Source organism: Arachis ipaensis, chromosome B2 (genome assembly GCF_059453495.1).
Source record: "Arachis ipaensis isolate K30076 ecotype BB chromosome B2, ASM5945349v1, whole genome shotgun sequence".
Lineage (NCBI taxonomy): Eukaryota > Viridiplantae > Streptophyta > Magnoliopsida > Fabales > Fabaceae > Arachis > Arachis ipaensis.
The window spans coordinates 94,085,753-94,104,633 of NC_142437.1; the positions used below are offsets into that span (position 1 = coordinate 94,085,753).

The following is an 18,881-nucleotide window of genomic DNA, read 5'->3' on the forward strand; positions in this document are numbered from 1 at the left end:
GACTTTTTCAAAAAATTTTAAAAATCAAATTGTTTCTTATGAGTCAAATCAAATTTTTAATTTGAAAATCTTCTCTTTTTCAAAATCTTTTTCAAAAATCAAATCTTTTTCAAATTTCTTAGTTATTTTCGAAAATTCCAAAAATTTTTCAAAAATCTTTTTCTTATTTTTATCACAAATTTTCGAAAATAACAATAACAATTAATGTTTTGATTCAAAAATTTCAAGTTTGTTACTTGCTTGTTAAGAAAGATTCAAACTTTAAGTTCTAGAATCATATCTTGTGATTTCTTGTGAATCAAGTCATTAATTGTGATTTCAAAAAAATCAAATCTTTTTTTTCAAAAACTAATTTCTATCATATCTTTTCAAAAATATCTTCTTATCTTATCTTTTTCAAAAATTTGATTTCAAAATATCTCTCCTAACTTCCTAACTTCTTATCTTTTCAAAATTTGTTTCAACTAACTAACTAACTTTTTTGTTTGTTTCTTATCTTTTTCAAAACTACCTAACTAACTCTCTCTCTAATTTTCGAAAATATCTCCCTCTTTTTCAAAATTTCTTTTTAATTAACTAATTATTTTTATTTTTGATTTCAAAATTTTTCGAAAATCACTAACCCTTTTTCAAAAAAAATTATTTTCGAAAATTCTCCCTCTCCCATCTTACTCTATTTATTTATTCATCTACTAACATCTCTCCCTCACCCACCAAAAATCCGAACTCCCTCCCTCTCTCTCTGAGTTCAGATTTTCTTCTTCTTTTCTTCTACTAACACAAGGACCTCTATACTGTGGTATAAAGGATCCATATTATTATTATTATTATTTCTGTGCCCTCTTCTTTATCATATGAACAGGAGCAAGGACAAGAATATTCTTGTTGAAGCAGATCCAGAACCTGAAAGGACTCTGAAGAGAAAATTAAGAGAAGCTAAATTACAACAATCCAGAGATAACCTTTCAGAAATTTTCGAACAGGAAGAGGAGATGGCAGCCAAAAATAATAATAATGCAAGGAGGATGCTTGGTGACTTTACTGCACCTAATTCCAATTTACATGGAAGAAGCATCTCCATTCCTGCCATTGGAGCAAACAACTTTGAGCTGAAACCTCAATTAGTTTCTCTGATGCAGCAGAACTGTAAGTTTCATGGACTTCCATCTGAAGATTCTTTTCAGTTCTTAACTGAATTCTTGTAGATATGTGATACTGTTAAGACTAATAGAATAGATCCTGAAGTCTACAGGCTCATGCTTTTCCCATTTGCTGTAAGAGACAAAGCTAGAATATGGTTAGACTCTCAACCTAAGGATAGCCTGAACTCTTGGGATAAGCTGGTCAAGGCTTTCCTAGCCAAGTTCTTTCCTCCTCAAAAGCTGAGCAAGCTTAGAGTGGATGTTCAAACCTTCAGACAAAAAGAAGGTGAATCCCTCTATGAAGCTTGGGAGAGATACAAAGGACTGACCAAAAAGTGTCCTTCTGACATGCTTTCAAAATGGACCATCCTGGATATATTCTATGATGGTCTGTCTGAGTTATCTAAGATGTCATTGGACACTTCTGCAGGTGGATCCATTCACCTAAAGAAAACGCCTGCAGAAGCTCAAGAACTCATTGACATGGTTGCAAATAACCAGTTCATGTACACTTCTGAAAGGAATCCTGTGAATAATGGGACGCCTATAAAGAAGGGAGTTCTTGAGATTGACACTCTGAATGCCATATTGGCTCAGAATAAAATATTGACTCAGCAAGTCAATATGATCTCTCAGAGTCTGAATGGAATGCAAGCTGCATCCAACAGTACTCAAGAGGCTTCTTATGAAGAAGAAGCTTATGATCCTGAGAACCCTGCAATAGCAGAGGTGAATTGCTTAGGTGAACCTTATGGAAACACCTATAACTCATCATGGAGAAATCATCCAAATTTCTCATGGAAGGATCAAAAGCCTCAACAAGGCTTTAATAATGGTGGAAGAAACAGGTTTAACAATAATAAACCTTTTCCATCATCCACTCAGCAACAGACAGAGAACTCTGAACAAAATACTTCTAATCTAGCAAACTTAGTCTTTGATATGTCCATTAGAAATTTGGAAGCACAAGTGGGCCAGCTGAGTAAAAGGATCACTGAAATCCCTCCCAGTACTCTCCCAAGCAATACAGAAGAGAATCCAAAAGGAGAGTGCAAGGCCATTGACATAAGCAAAATGGCCGAACTCAATGAGGGAGAGGAGGACGTGAATCCCAAGGAGGAAGACCTCCTGGGACGTCCAGTGACCAATAAGGAGCTTCCCTCTGAGGAACCAAAGGACTCTGAGGCTCATCTAGAGACTATAGAGATTCCATTGAACCTCCTTATGCCCTTCATGAGCTCTGATGAGTATTCCTCTTCTGAAGAGAATGGGGATGTTACTGAAGAGCAAACAGCCAAGTTTCTTGGTGCAATCATGAAGCTGAATGCCAAATTATTCGGCATTGATACTTGGGAAGTTGAACCTCCCTTGTTCATCAATGAACTAAGTGACCTGGATCAACTGACATTGCCTCAGAAGAGACAGGATCCTGGGAAGTTCATAATACCTTGTACCATAGGCACCATGATCTCCAAGGCTCTGTGTGACCTTGGTTCAGGAATAAACCTCATGCCCCTCTCTGTAATAGAGAAACTGGGAATCTATGGGGTGCAAGCCGCTAAAATCTCATTAGAGATGGCAGACAATTCAAGAAAACAGGCATATGGACAAGTAGAGGACGTATTAGTAAAGGTTGAAGGCCTTTACATCCCTGCTGATTTCATAGTCCTGGATACTGGAAAGGAAGAGGATGAATCCATCATCCTAGGAAGACCTTTCCTGGCCACAGCAAGAGCTGTGATTGATGTTGACAGAGGTGAACTAGTCCTTCAATGGAATGAGGACTCCCTTGTGTTTAAAACTCAAGGATCTCCCTCTGCAACCATGGAGAGGAAGCATGAAAAGCTTCTCTCAAAGCAGAGTCAACCCAAGCCCCCACAGTCAAACTCTAAGTTTGGTGTTGGGAGGCCACAACCAAACTCTAAGTTTGGTGTTGAACTCCCATATCCAAACTCTAAGTTTGGTGTTGGAGAGTCTCAACAAAGCTCTGCACATCTGTGAGGCTCTATGAGAGCCCACTGTCAAGCTACTGACATTAAAGAAGCGCTTGTTGGGAGGCAACCCAATTTTTATTTATCTAACAATATTTTTCTTAGTTATATGTCTTTATAGGTTCATGATCATGTGGAGTCACAAAATAAATATAAAAATTGAAAACGGAATCAAAAACAGCAGAAGAAAAATCACACCCTGGAGAAGCATCTGCCTGGCATTCAACGCCAGAACAGAGCATGGTTCTGGCGCTGAACGCCCAAAATGGGCAGCATCCTGGCGCTGAATGCCCAGAACAAGCATGGTTCTGGCGTTCAATGCCAGAAAAGGCAGCAATTGGGCGTTGAACGCCCAAAATGGGCACCAACCTGGCGCTGAACGCCCAGAGTTGTGTGCAAAGGCATTTTACATGCCTAATTGGTGCAGGGATGCAAATCCTTGACACCTCAGGATCTGTGGACCCCACAGGATCACCTCAGAATCTGTGGACCCCACAAGATCCCCACCTACCTCCACTCACTTCTTTTCACCTCTCTCTTTCACACAACCCCATAAACACTCTTCCCCAAAAACCCTTCACCAATCACCTCAATCTCTCTTCCCCATCACCTCTTCACCATTCACATCCATCCACTCTTCCCCATAAACCTACCTCATAAACCCCACCTACCTTCAAAATTCAAAACCAATTTCCCACCCAAACCCTCCCATATGGCCGAAACCTTTCCCACCCTCCCTTCCCTATATAAAGCCCTCCACTCTTCATCAAATTCACACAACACACCCCTCTACACACTTCTTGGCCGAAACACATCACCTTCTCCCTCTCCTCCATTTCTTCTTCTTCTTCATCTATTCTTTCTTTTATTGCTCGAGGGTGAGCAAAATTCTAAGTTTGGTGTGGTAAAAGCATAAGCTTTTTGTTTTTCCATTACCATTGATGGCACCTAAGACCGGAGAATCCTCTAGAAAGGGGAAAGGGAAGACAAAAGCTTCCACATCTGAGTCATGGGAGATGGAAAGGTTCATCTCCAAAGCCCATCAAGACCACTTCTATGATGTTGTGGCCAAGAAGAATGTGATCCCTGAGGTCCCTTTCAAACTCAAAAGAAATGAGTATCCGGAGATCCGACATGAAATTCAAAGAAGAGGTTGGGAAGTTCTAACAAATCCCATCAAACAAGTTGGCATCCTAATGGTTCAAGAGTTCTATGCCAATGCATGGATCACCAAGAACCATGATCAAAGTAAAAACCCGGATCCAAAGAACTATGTTACAATGGTTCGGGGGAAATACTTGGATTTTAGTCTGGAGAATGTGAGGTTGGCATTCAACTTGCCAAACATGGAAGAGAACGCACGCCCCTACACAAGGAGAGTCAACTTTGATCAAAGGTTGGACCAAGTCCTTATGGACATATGTGTAGAAGGAGCTCAATGGAAGATTGACTCCAAAGGCAAGCCGGTTCAACTAAGAAGATTGGACCTCAAGCCTGTAGCTAGAGGATGGTTGGAGTTCATTCAATGCTCAATCATTCCCACTAGCAACCGGTCTGAAGTTACTATAGACCGGGCCATCATGATCCATAGCATCATGATTGGAGAAGAGGTGGAAGTTCATGAGATTATACCTCAAGAACTCTACAAGGTGGCTGACAAGTCCTCCACTAGGGCAAGGTTAGCCTTTCCTCACCTCATTTGCCACCTATGCAATTCAGCTGGGATTGACATAGAGGGAGATATCCTCATTAAAGAGGACAAGCCCATCACTAAGAAAAAGATGGAGCAAGCAAGAGAGCCCATTCATCGAGCTCAAGAGGCGTATGAAGATCATCACCATGAGATCCCGGAGATGCCTCAAATGCACTTTCCTCCACAAAACTATTGGGAGAAAATCAACACCTCCCTAGGAGAATTGAGTTCCAATATGGGACAACTAAGGGTGGAACATCAAGAGCACTCCATCATGCTTCATGAAATAAGAGAAGATCAAAAAGCAATGAGGGAGGAGCAACAAAGACAAGGAAGAGACATAGAAGAGCTCAAGGACATCATTGGTTCATCAAGAAGAAAACGCCACCATCACTAAGGTGGATTCATTCCTTGTTCTTATTTCTTCTGTTTTTCGTTTTCTATGTTATGTGCTTATTTATGTTTGTGTCTTCATTACATGATCATTAGTAGTTAGTAACTCTGTCTTAAAGTTATGAATGTCCTATGAATCCATCACCTCTCTTAAATGAAAAATGTTTTAATTCAAAAGAACAAGAAGTACATGAGTTTCGAATTTATCCTTGAACTTAGTTTAATTATATTGATGTGGTGACAATGCTTCTTGTTTTCTGAATGTATGCTTGAACAGTGCATATGTCTTTTAAAGTTGTTGTTTAAGAATGTTAAATATGTTGGCTCTTGAAAGAATGATGACAAGGAGACATGTTATTTGATAATCTGAAAAATCATAAAAATGATTCTTGAAGCAAGAAAAAGCAGCAAAGAACAAAGCTTGCAGAAAAAAAAATATAGGCGAAAAAAAAAATAGAAAGAAAAAGAAAAAGCAAGCAGAAAAAGCCAAAAGCTCTTAAAACCAAAAGGCAAGGGCAAATAAAAAGGATCCCAAGGCTTTGAGCATCAGTGGATAGGAGGGCCTAAAGGAATAAAATCCTGGTCTAAGCGGCTAAACCAAGCTGTCCCTAACCATGTGCTTGTGGCGTGTAGGTGTCAAGTGAAAACTTGACACTGAGCGGTTAAAGTCAAGGTCCAAAGCAAAAAAAAGGGTGTGCTTAAGAACCCTGGACACCTCTAATTGGGGACTTTAGCGAAGCTAAGTCACAATCTGAAAAGGTTCACCCAATTATGTGTCTGTGGCATTTATGTATCCGGTGGTAATACTGGAAAACAAAGTGCTTAGGGCCACGGCCAAGACTCATAAAGAAGCTGTGTTCAAGAATCATCATACTGAACTAGGAGAATCAATAACACTATCTGAACTCTGAGTTCCTATAGATACCAATCATTCTGAACCTCAATGGATAGAGTGAGATGCCAAAACTATTCAAGAGGCAAAAAGCTATAAGTCCCGCTCATTTGATTGGAGCTATGTTTCATTGATAGTTTGGAATTTATAGTATATTCTCTTCTTTTTATCCTATTTGATTTTCAGTTGCTTGGGGACAAGCAACAATTTAAGTTTGGTGTTGTGATGAGCGGATAATTTATACGCTTTTTGGCATTATTTTTAGTATGTTTTTAGTAGGATCTAGTTACTTTTAGGGATGTTTTCATTAGTTTTTATGTTAAATTCACATTTCTGGACTTTACTATGAGTTTGTGTGTTTTTCTGTGATTTCAGGTATTTTCTGGCTGAAATTGAGGGACTTGAGCAGAAATCAGATTCAGAGGTTGAAGAAGGACTGCTGATGCTGTTGGATTCTGACCTCCCTGCACTCAAAGTGGATTTTCTGGAGCTAAAGAACTTGAAATGGCGCACTTCTAATTGCGTTGGAAAGTAGACATCCAGGGCTTTCCAGCAATATATAATAGTCCATACTTTGGCCAAAAATAGACGACGTAAACTGGCGCTCAACGCCAGCTTTCTGCCCAAATCTGGCGTCCAGCGCCAGAAAAGGAGCCAAAACCAGAGTTGAACGCCCAAACTGGCACAAAAGCTGGCGTTCAACTCCAAGAAGGACCTCTACACGTGCAACACTCAAGCTCAGCCCAAGCACACACCAAGTTGGCCCCGGAAGTGGATTTATGCATCAATTACTTACTTCTGTAAACCCTAGTAGCTAGTTTATTATAAATAGGACCTTTTACTATTGTATTAGACATCTTTTGATCATTTTTAGATCTCTAGACCTCCATGGGAGGCTAGCCATTCGGCCATGCTTACCCTCTATTCACTTATGTATTTTCAACGGTAGAGTTTCTACACTCCATATATTAAGGTATGGAGCTCTGCTGTTCCTCAAAAATTAATGCAAAGTACTACTGTTTTCTATTCAATTCATCTTATTTCGCTTCTAAGATATTCATTCGCTCTTCAACCTGAATGTGATGAACGTGACAATCATCATCATTCCCTATGAACGCGTGCCTGACAACCACTTCCGTTCTACCTTCGATTGAATGAGTATCTCTTAGATCTCTTAATCAGAATCTTCGTGGCGTAAGCTAGAATGATGGCGGCATTCAAGAGAATCCGGAAAGTCTAAACCTTGTCTGTGGTATTCCGAGTAGGATTCAATGAATGAATGACTGTGACGAGCTCCAAACTCGTGATTGCAGGGCGTTAGTGACAGACGCAAAAGGATAGTAAATCCTATTCCAGCATGATCGAGAACCGACAGATGAATAGTCGTGCCGTGACAGGGTGCGTTGACCATTTCACTGAGAGGATAAGATGAAGCCATTGACAAGGGTGATGCCTCCAGACGATTATCCGTGCCGTGACAGGGCATTGGATCATTTTCCCGAGAGATGACCGAAAATAGCCATTGACAGTGGTGATGTATCACATAAAGCCAGCCATGGAAAGGAGTAAGACTGATTGGATGAAGATAGCAGGAAAGCAGAGGTTCAGAGGAACGAAAGCATCTCCATTCGCTTATCTGAAATTCTCACCAATGAATTACATAAGTATTTCTATCCTTACTTTATGTTTTATTTACATAATATATTGTAGCCCATATGAGTCAACTTGACTGAGATTTACAAGGTGACCATAGCTTGCTTCATACCGACAATCTCCATGGGATTCGACCCTTACTCACGTAAGGTATTACTTGGACGACCCAGTGCACTTGCTGGTTAGTTATGCGAAGTTGTGAAGATATGTTTAGACTATGGTCCTTTGCATCCGTTTTTGGTGCCATTGCCAAGGAATCAATTTCGAACAACAATTCACAACCCGAGTAGCAATTTCGCATACCAACGGTCACGATTTTTCAAAAATGGGTGACCTAAAAAGGTCTATGGTCACGGTTTTGGGGGGTGGCCTAAAGTGGTCTATGGTCACGGTTTTGGGGGTGGCCTAGCTAGTCACGGTTTTGGGGGTGACCTAAAGGGGTCTATGGTTACGGTTTTTTACAATGACCAAAAAGGGTCTATAGTCACGGTTTTGGGAGGTGGCCTAAAGTGGTCTATGGTCACGGTTTTGGGAGGTGGCCTAAAAGGGTCTATGGTCACGGTTTGGAGGGTGACCTAAAGGAGTTTATGGTCACGGTTTTTACAGTGACCAAAAAGGGTGTATGGTCACGGTTTTTTAAAAAAGGGTGACCATAGAGTACCTTGTCCAAAACGGCTTCGTTTCTCTTCCTTTTAAAAATCCACATTTTTTTTACCCAGACGACGTCGTGCAAACACCCTCCCTCCCCCCAACCAAAATCCCTCATCCCCCCAACTTTCCCCATTCCCTCGTAAGTTCCCCCCAAATTTCCCCAATCCTTTAGCTCGTAAGTTCCTAAGTTAGGGTTAAAAAAATAAGAGAACTGGCCAAGCCTTCTTTCCTGCCCAGCCACGCACCCTCCTCCCCTCTCTCGTCGTGCAAAACCCAGTCGCCGGTCACCAGCTTCGAAGCCCACTATCCGTTGTCGTCTTGCTCCAACCCGTGAAGCTGGGCATCAGCTTCGCTTTGCCCACCATCCGTCATTGGCGTCCGTTGGGTCTTCCTGGAGCTTGTCTCGGAGCCTCAAACCCGTCGCCATTCGTGTCATCGTTGTGGAAGCCTCAAAGCTCTCCCCAAATCTGCAAATTGCCAGCTTCACGGGTCTGGTGTACAAAGCCCTCAAAGCTCTTCGTATCAGCACTCACTCACTCCATTGAGTATTCCAAGTAAGTTTCTTTCTTTTCTTTTCTATAAACACTCTGTTGCGTTCCAGATCCGTGTTGATATTTTCTCTTAAAGCATGCAACCTTAACTTTGGCATCTTTTTTAATGCAATAATGATTATACGTGGATCTATTGTAATTTGAATCATATTCACAATCATGCTTTCAACTCCATGAATTTTATCCTGCAAAATTGATCAGCATTGCAATACAATGTTAGTACTCTGTAAGCAATATTTTGATACATACATACATACACTTATCTTGAAGACAAAACCATTAAAGCATGATTTTCTTACTCTTTCATGTTGGAATATATTGTAGACTTCTTCGGCGTTCCATAGTCTTGTATGTTGACCGCAATTTTTGCTAGACTCTTCAAGAATGATTTTTCAACACATTTTTTTTAATCAATCTATGCATTTTTATATATTTTTCATTATTATATGAATAAATACTTATAAGAGACTTGTCTGATAGGCTTTTTATCCCTATGTCTGTAAAGAAACCACAAGAATTTAATTAGTTTAGTTTTTACAATTAGCTAAGTTTTTTCAATTTGATCTCATAATTTCAATTCTAATGAGCATTGATCTGCATTCGGAGAGTCCCTTTAGGGTTGCTCTTTAGCTATATATCATATCCTATGATTCTAATTGAAAGTGTACTAATACATATAAGGATACCCTATAACCGAAGCATAATAAATGGAATGCAAGTTTGACTTTTAACTTTCAACTTTTAAGGCTTGTAATTTGTTCATTTATTAGCTAGGGGCATATGCTTGTAATCTATTGTAGCACTACTGCTGCTGCTGCTTCTATTAATATGTCTAGTTATTTTAGAGGAATATTATGTATGATGCATTCATGCTTGTCTCTCATTACATTCTCCTTTTAAATGCGGCTGATTTTTATAGTTTTAGTATATAAGTTTTCTAATTTGCTAATTTAGTACCTCATTCTATTTAGGATCATGTAATTATTTAATGTTTTCCATGTGAAATGTGTGTCTTGGTATCATCTACTCTATTCTTAGTGCTTTAAATGAATGCTATGCTACCCTATTCTTACTGCTTTAAATGAATGTTATGCTGCAGATGTTTGGTGAAAAAGCTTTTGAGAAATATGGGAAAAGTTTAATTTTCTTTACAATCAGGGCATGTCTTCTAGTTTAGGATGCTTTGGGTGGGAGTGATTGAAAAAGTTACTGGTTAATATGAGGGAATTTAGACATTGTGAGAGTTAAATAATTTGCATCAGTTTGTGGATCATGTATTTTTTATCATCTATAGTAAGTATCTATTTGAATGTTTTGAGTTATAAAATAGAATAAAACTAAGGAGCTTGCTATCCTTTACGATGCAGAAGTTGGTCTTGTTATATTCTCCAGCACTACAAAACTTTATGAATATGCAAACACAAGGTTTCAACTTTCAACCATACTTCATCTAATTCATTTCCATCTTAATTAATAACCTTATATATATATCTATCTATATTTGATATGTATGTGCTTATTGTTATATATATAGTCTTATTAAGCTGATAATTAGTACATGATTTATCATAATAATATTATTGATGATTATGCATGACCAAAATCTTATATATCGATAGCCTTGTTACATTTCTAATTAACAACTTCTAACAAGCTTTATAAGCTTAATAAAGCTAAGCCCTATGCTGTGTTCATCCGAAGACAGAGCTGCAGAGAGAAGAGATCTAGTATCTTAATTAACTAGTATTCATCAGATACTCATTTTCTTTAATCAATATTCTTAAATTTGACTTTTGAGAATGAAAAAATGGGGGTTAAAAGAACTAGCTATATCCCTTATTATAGGATCCTAAATACTCTAATAAAATTGTCTTTTCATATATAAATATTGTAACACCCTAACTACCAAAACTCACGCTTCCGGCTGCGCGACTCTGATAGCTCGGGCATTATGACGACACTTATATTATTTAATACTAAAATATGAGCCTGTTTAAAACTTTAAACCGCAATACCGTTCTCAAAAATACTTTCGCTATACAACGTACATCCATACATACCATACAACTTACAGAAACTCATAAAGAGTACATCCATATATATACATACATATATATAAATAATATTACAGACATTAACCAATACAATCCCTATCCCTCTTACAAAATATATCAAGTTGAAGGCGAGGGGTACAATAAATAATAATCTAAAGCAACACAGAGCATTTCCACAACAATTAAATAAACTCTTCGTGACTTCTGCATCCATATCCTGAAAAGAGAAAAATGTAGGGGGGTGAGAACATCATCCTCGAAAGGGTTCTCAGTAGAGGGTTTTTGGGAATTACTGTAATATGATACGTGAAGATAACCGTACCAGTGATTAATAACTGACTTATGCCTCTTTTCAAAATAACGGTTTACAGTAAAAGAGAAAATCTGAAATCCTTTTCTGAAAGAGGAAACTGTTCATTTAAAACAATATTTTGAAAGCCTTTCAAAAGGTTTATCTATGCTAAACCAAAAATAGCCTTTCATACTATTCCAAATCAGAAACACAAAACCGAAACCAACCATCGGTCCATCTCATTTCAACCACAGCCCTAGGCCCAAACAATCCAACAACAACCAATCACCACAATCCAACAGAGTCCCAGTTGCAAACACAGATAGGAGGTTCAAGCACAAACAAACAGTTACAGCAAGTAGAGCAAGTAGCAGATAATCTCAAATAGTCACAAAGGCAAACCAAGTACAATATGCACACCCAAACAATGTCACATAAATGCATATGATGCATGCCTGTTCCTAGTGGCTGATGATATTATCTGTCGGTTATAGAGCCAACCCGACAAGTCCTGGTAGCTAACCATTGGACTGTCCCTCTGTCGTGTCTCCCCAACTCGAGTTATACTCAATATAAACTTGATCATAATCATGATCCATATCCATCAGCCTCACTGGTGAATATTTATGGGGATGAGCTCATCCGGGGCTTTCACAGTGCCCGGCCACCCTGACGACATAGGGTCAAAAGAGCTTCGAGTCTCAACCTGGAGCATGTGGTGGCTAGCCACTGCCTTCTCCCAGGGAAACTCTTATCTCCGATAGTGGAAGTGCAACATTCACATTTATCAATGATTCAGCATATACATGCATTCAATCTCATCCATGGATCAACATCCATCTCAGCCATCCGGCTCACGGTTCAGTCCAGAACCAGCCAATATTCATATCATACACAGCCATTCCGGCTCACGGTTCAATCCAGAACCAACCAATATTTATAATCATACACAGCCATTCTGGCTCACAACAAAACAACACTTCCACATTCAACATCATCAATTCATAAAATCGGCATTTAAGCCATAAATCACTTTTTCCCAAATCATTTCACTTTGAAATCAAGTTTCAACTCTTTTCAGCCTTGGCTTTAAAGATCTCATTTCTCAAATCATCTCAGGCTCATAAGCCACTTTTACTCAAGGTAAATTCCCCTTTTAAAACCATGCCACTCTCAGCATCCTCTTTTCAAAACTTCCATAACCATGGAAAGTTAAAGATTCATTTTGAAACATTCAAAATCATCCATCCAACAATGGTATTTTATAACAAAGTTTCTCGGCAGAGTCCCAAGTCTTTAGGGGAAATTAATATAACTCATTTTCTCAAATTCACTTAAAATCATTAAAACATTGTCTTCCTAATTTGAGTAACAAAATAGGATCTAAGCCATACAGAGTCATATAGTCAATTACCCTTTTCAAAGCCGTTTCCTTTACTTAAACAAAAATCAACTTCAACCACATGAGGAAATTCTAAAGCGTTTCAACTGCTCAGAAATTGTTTGTCTTACAAAAATTTAGAACTCAAGGAGTACTTAAAACCTTTCCCAAAATACTTTAAAATGAGACTTCTCAATAGACGCTCGGGTTCTTTCAAAGCCATTGAAACTTCTTTAATTGAAACCCCCAAGTCAAATCCAAAGGCATAAATCCTTTTTACATTCAAGCAGCCTTAAAGCATAAGTTTCATTTAAATAACTTGTTCACAAGGGAAATGTAATACTTTGCTTAAGAAATAAGACTAAATCACAATTTCCTTTCTAATAATTCATTTCAAAAGCATAAGTCACCCCTTTCTTAATAATTCAGATAAAATAGTAGAAGCCGTTAACTCGTAAGTTTCCAAATAACGTTTCACTAAAGTCTCGGATTCTACCAAAATTTCGACAGCACCTCCCCTAAAACTTAGACTTTGCCACCCGGTTCGGGTCCCAACAAAATAGTCCACAATCTTTTTCAACAGCCCAACATCCAAAATCAGTTCAAGGCGAGCCAAAATCCAGCAGTCATCTCAATTCCATTTTTCAAGAAAACCTTTTCAAGAATCAAATCATTATCAGCCGAATAAACTCATTTCTAAAGTTTCAAAGAAATGGCTCAGTAACAATCATTTATCAATAACCAGATCATTTAAAGCAAGCCAGGCTGAATTCAAGAGTGTATTCTCTTTTTCACATTCTCAAGAAAATCAACTCAACTCAAATCAATTCCCAACGGATTAAACTCAATCTCAAAGCTTTAAAAGAATCAACTTCAAAAGTATTTTGTTTCATAAAACCACACAACAATTCAGCCAAACAAACATTCATAATCACTCGAGACAATCAAATAATACATAAGGCTGCTACAACCACCAAATACACATTGTCTCACATCAGTATCCATATGTAATAATTCCAATATAAAATATAGTTTTTGAAAAGCGCCCCTACCTTAAAATACAAATCCATAACCCAAACGTCTCACAGAGTCCCTTTCGCCTCAACCCGAAGTGACGGCAACCAACAACTCGGCTCCACTTGCTTTCTCAACAATCTCAACGACTCTAATTGCAACATACAACAACTGAAACTCAATCTTATAGCAATTAACGTCACAAACCTCAGCGTGAGATAACAGAACAATAACGAAAGGGCTTTCAAATTGAAATGCTTACCGAACCGAAGAAAGAACGGCTAAACCAAAACAACGGCGGTCTCTGAACCGGTTCGGCAGCAGCCCGGCAGCCACCTCAAGTAGCAGCGGCGACCGGACTCCGGCAATGGTGCCTGGAACCCACATACAGAGACGTTAAAGCTTCCAGAATCTTAAACAAATGAAGACCAAATTCAAAACCCTTACCGGCAGAGTTTTCCAGCAACGGCAGCGATAACTCTTTCTCAGCGGACCGAGACAGCAGACATGGAGGGGGTTTCATCTCGCTTCTTCTTCGCTGCTGGCAGGGACAACAACTACCCAGCTCCGGCGACGGCGAGCTCGCAGTAGCAGCGGCGGTATCCAGGTGCAACGGCGGCGCGCAAGACAGCGCCCCTCTCTCTTCACCGCGAGCTCCCTCCCTTTCTCCCGCGACGGTGGTCCTCCGACGCGACACCAGTCACAACAGGGACGGCGGCGGTGAGGCTCCAACAACGCTGGCACAGCTCACTCACTCTTCCCCGTCGCATTCATCTCTTCTCCTCGGGTTTCTCCGACGACAGCGGCGCGAACATCAGCGACCACTGTGGCTGGGAGCAGCTCCTTCGACAGCGAGGAACAAGGACCCAACGGTGACTACAATCGGTGGCTCTTCCCCCCCTCCGTGGCCCTCTTCTCCATCTGTCTCTCTCTCTGCTTCGTGCGGTGTTGGCAGAAGCTCGGCGGGACCGCGGCGGCGCGAGATTGGTGGCGACAATGCATGGGTGACGGCCCCTCCAGCGGCGGCAGTGAGACGCCGATGATGACTGCTAGAAGATGGCGCGAGTGAAGTTCCCTCTCTCCGACGCCACTTCTTCTGGCTCGATCCCCCTCTCTCACCATTTCTCCATGGTTGCTGCGCATGATTTGGGAAAGGGAAAGTATGTGCATTGCTGCTGTTGGGCTCAGAGGGGAAACGGGTTCTGATTAGGGTTTTCAAGGTTAGGGTTTCATTTTCAAAAATTAGGGTTAAGGGTACTTTGGTAATTTCACTCAAAAATAGGGATAATATAGTAATTGAAACCCAAATTAAATCCAACACTAATTGTGTATAGAAAATACTATTTGCTCCTCATTTTTACAAATTATTTTCAATAAATTGTCCAAATCAAATAATTGGAAATAATATAATTAAATCCTTTATTTTCTCAAAACAGTAGTATCAATATTCTAAAATATTAATTATTTAGTCCAAAATCACATAAAAATCCTTATTATTTCACAACCACCAACTTTGTGGTTTAAATATAGAAAATAATTCAATAATTATAAAATTGGATAATAATCATAACTTATCTCAAATTCAATAAATCAAAACTTGCCTTAATTATCTTTAATAAAATAATTTCTGAAATTAAGGCTATAAATAATTATATGATTTGAAACTTGATTATAAAAAGACTTTTCAAAGGTTCTGGGTCTTACAAATATGTTTTAAAACAGATAGCTTCTTTCATTTTACTTTTCATGCATTATTATTACCTTCCATCTTAAGTAAGTATATATAAACTGCAGAACTAACATTGAGAAAACTTTTCCTAGTCATGAAAATCAATTATATGGTTTATTCTATAACGATGATATACATAATTTGTTCAAAGAAGAAATATATTCATATATAGTGTTTGGGGTATAGACCTTTTTTTATCCTACTCATATATAAGCTAAGCAGCAAGTATATCTCAACATATTAGCTATCAATTATTATAGTAAGATTATTTATATACTTCGATTTCGTTAACATAATAATTTTAGATTATTTAAGGATTTTGTATCTATTTTCTTTGATTTTTCAAATAGGTCTGTGTTTCCCAAGATACTTTTTAATTATTGATATGTAAAATCTTCAATTATTAAATTACATATATTTTCCAGAACATGCTTGATTATGTCTCATTTTAAGACTGATTATTTTCAGAAAGTTTAAAATAAAAATTATCTTGTATTTTATATTAATTCAAGATTAATATTTATTAATTGATTATTTTGTTTACCTACTCTTGAATGTTCTTTATCTTCCTTTGATTTTTTTTTGTTTTATTTTGTATACAGGATTATTTTTTTGGACTGGTAAAGACAAAAGGAGTTGACTAGTTATTGTGGCACAGTGTATAACAACTTCAAATGGCATCTCAAAATAAAGGAACTAAGCAGTAAGTTTATATCATTCTTGTCATATAAAATAATTTGATCTTCTATTTATTTAGGTAATAAGTGTGTATATGGTAGCTAAATTGTCACTATAATTGACTTATTAGATCATATTTAGTAAGTTCAGATATTTGCATTATTAGGTTTAATCATGTTTTGTCAAAAAATTAGATAGTTAAATTATATCATGAATTAATAGTATGCTTTTGGTAAATGATATATCATGAATTTGAGTTAAACTTAAATTTTAGGATCGTGAATAATTTATATTTATACATGAAAACTGGCTGCAAAACTGAAATAAATATATGCACAAGACAATACTAGGCCTTTCATAGTGAAAACAATTACTTGGCGTCTCAATTTGTGACGTACGTGGATGTCTCACAAGTCATGCATTTTTTTTCTTGGAAAGTGCAGATGTTATGTTTAAGTGCTGAAAAAATTCATTTAAGAATTTTCATTCACCTTCTAATTTCTATGTTCTTCAATTCAAATTATATTGCTTATGTTTCTTAATTTGTTCACTTATACTACTAGTAACTTAGTTTCAATACATGAATTAGTCATATATGAAAACTTTATTTCAGTAGCTTACTTGCTAACTGAACGCAAAATCAAGTAAGAAAAAGGTTTAAAACTCCTTTATTTTATCTTCCCCTGTATTAATAATGGAAATGAGTTCTTTTTTATTATTTATTTATTTTGACCAATGAAAAAACTCAATGAATTACTGTAGCAAGTATAACTTGCAAAGTTCCAAAAGCAAGAAACTAAATAAGTATAGTTTATCTTATAGCCTTAATTTGCTGTATATGTACTGCATCATGAAAAGTATTTTTGTTCTGTTCTAACATGTTTATTTATTTTGCTAGCAGGAAGACATGATGTGATGAAGAAAATATGTTCCATACATATATGACATGGGATGAGTCTTACAATGACTTTAGTTATGTAAATGTAATATTTTGATATGTTCTGTACTTTTTGAGGTATTACATGTAATTGGATAAATTGCATTCTATTTTGATTTGTGTTGTTTAGAGTAAAAATTAAACATATGTATCTTATAATGAAACTTTTATAATTTAGATTTCTTGAGTTTCTTATTTTTAGATTTATTTTGTGATTATCATCATTTTGGGATGTGATTATAATTTAAAAAAAATTAAATCCCATAAACAACAATAGGCTATAGTCACCGTTTTTAAAATAGGGTGACCATAGATAACCTATGGTCACGGTTTTTTACCATGACCATAGATAAGGCTATGGTCACGGTTTTAAGGAGGGGTGACCATAGATAACCTATGGTCACGATTTTTTACCATGACCATAGATAAGGCTATGGTCACGGTTTTCACGCGTGACCATAGATTAACCTATGGTCACGGTAAAAAAAACGTGGCCTAAAGTGTCAGATTTAAAAAATTGAAACCGTGACCATAGAAACTGTGACCATAGATAAAAAAAACCGTGACCATAGACCTATGGCCACGAGAGAATAGGCCACGGTAAAAAAAACCGTGACCATAGGTCCAAAATCATGACCATAGATCTATGGTCACCCTTTTTACTAGCTATTCCGTGACCATAGGCCTTTTTTGTAGTGTATTAGCATGGAAGCCTTGTATCCAGTAGAAACAACCTCATCAGAATTAGTGCTGGGTACGACTTCTTTCATTGAATCTTGAACTATCTCCCCTATCTCTTCTGCTGCCTCTTGAATCTTCTCCCGAGATAGACCTGAAAGTTACATCGTAGCAAAACAATTCCAATGCATCACAATTTATACAAAGAACATGGTCAGACTTTAACATTATAGACGTCTTGTTTGACTTGCATTTCCAGAGTTTTGTAAGTCCTCTTTCTATGAAAATGAATTCCTCCCGAGACACAATATCCAGTTCAACCATAAGATTGTTCTCGCATCGGGCCTATAGTAGAAAAGAATGCTCATCAAAATATGTGGACAATCCCATTACAAGTACTCTGTGCCACGCAAAAAAAGAGTATAATAAAACATATAAGACTATCATATTAAATCCGCACTGTCATTGCTTTCATCCCCCTGAATGTAAATCAGAAATTTTTCCAACATATATTACAATTTAAGAAATATAGCTACCAAACACAGAAAACTTAAAAAGAATAAAGGTTATTTATAAAATGATTGTACTCAGTAGGTAGTTAAATACGGGTCCTAGTGAAGCAAGAAATGGATGATATTAATAATTGAAGACAGCAAGATCTAAAGATAAAGATGAAAAATATCACACAGCAAAATGAAGTATGCTTCAAAAATACATATAATTATCAATAGAGCTAAACAGTTCAAAATTACATATAATTATCACATAACTAAGTATAGAAAAAAATGGAATTTATCCTATATGCCTATGCAGTTCAGGGGTATCAATACCCTTGGAAATATTAAGAATTTCACATGTTCAACTAATTCAAAATGCTAAATGTTTTCAATTAATTTTTTATTCTCTTTCAAAATATTAAACGTGTGATGAAAGGCTTCAGTTGAAGCTAAGCAATGAGCATTGACAACAGTGACAATGGAGCAGCTTAATTGGCTAAAGGCTTTAATTTTATAAACAACAGATCATTACTACTTCCTAATATATGAACCCAATACACCTGAATATTAGTGAGAGTAAGAGGAAGGCAAATGCAAGCCCAAAGCAGGAGAAGACAAATGCAATGCTGCTTCTATATATTATATTATTAACATC

General features: G+C 37.5%; 1 non-coding gene across 1 annotated transcript; it reads right to left on the minus strand.

Annotated features, from left to right (window-relative positions):
* Window positions 1-1,388: 1,388 nt before the first annotated feature.
* On the minus strand, window positions 1,389-1,496 carry LOC148574883 (small nucleolar RNA R71). The gene has a single exon (XR_015906738.1). It is a non-coding gene; the product is annotated as a small nucleolar RNA R71 (small nucleolar RNA).
* Between the last annotated feature and the right edge of the window lie 17,385 nt (window positions 1,497-18,881).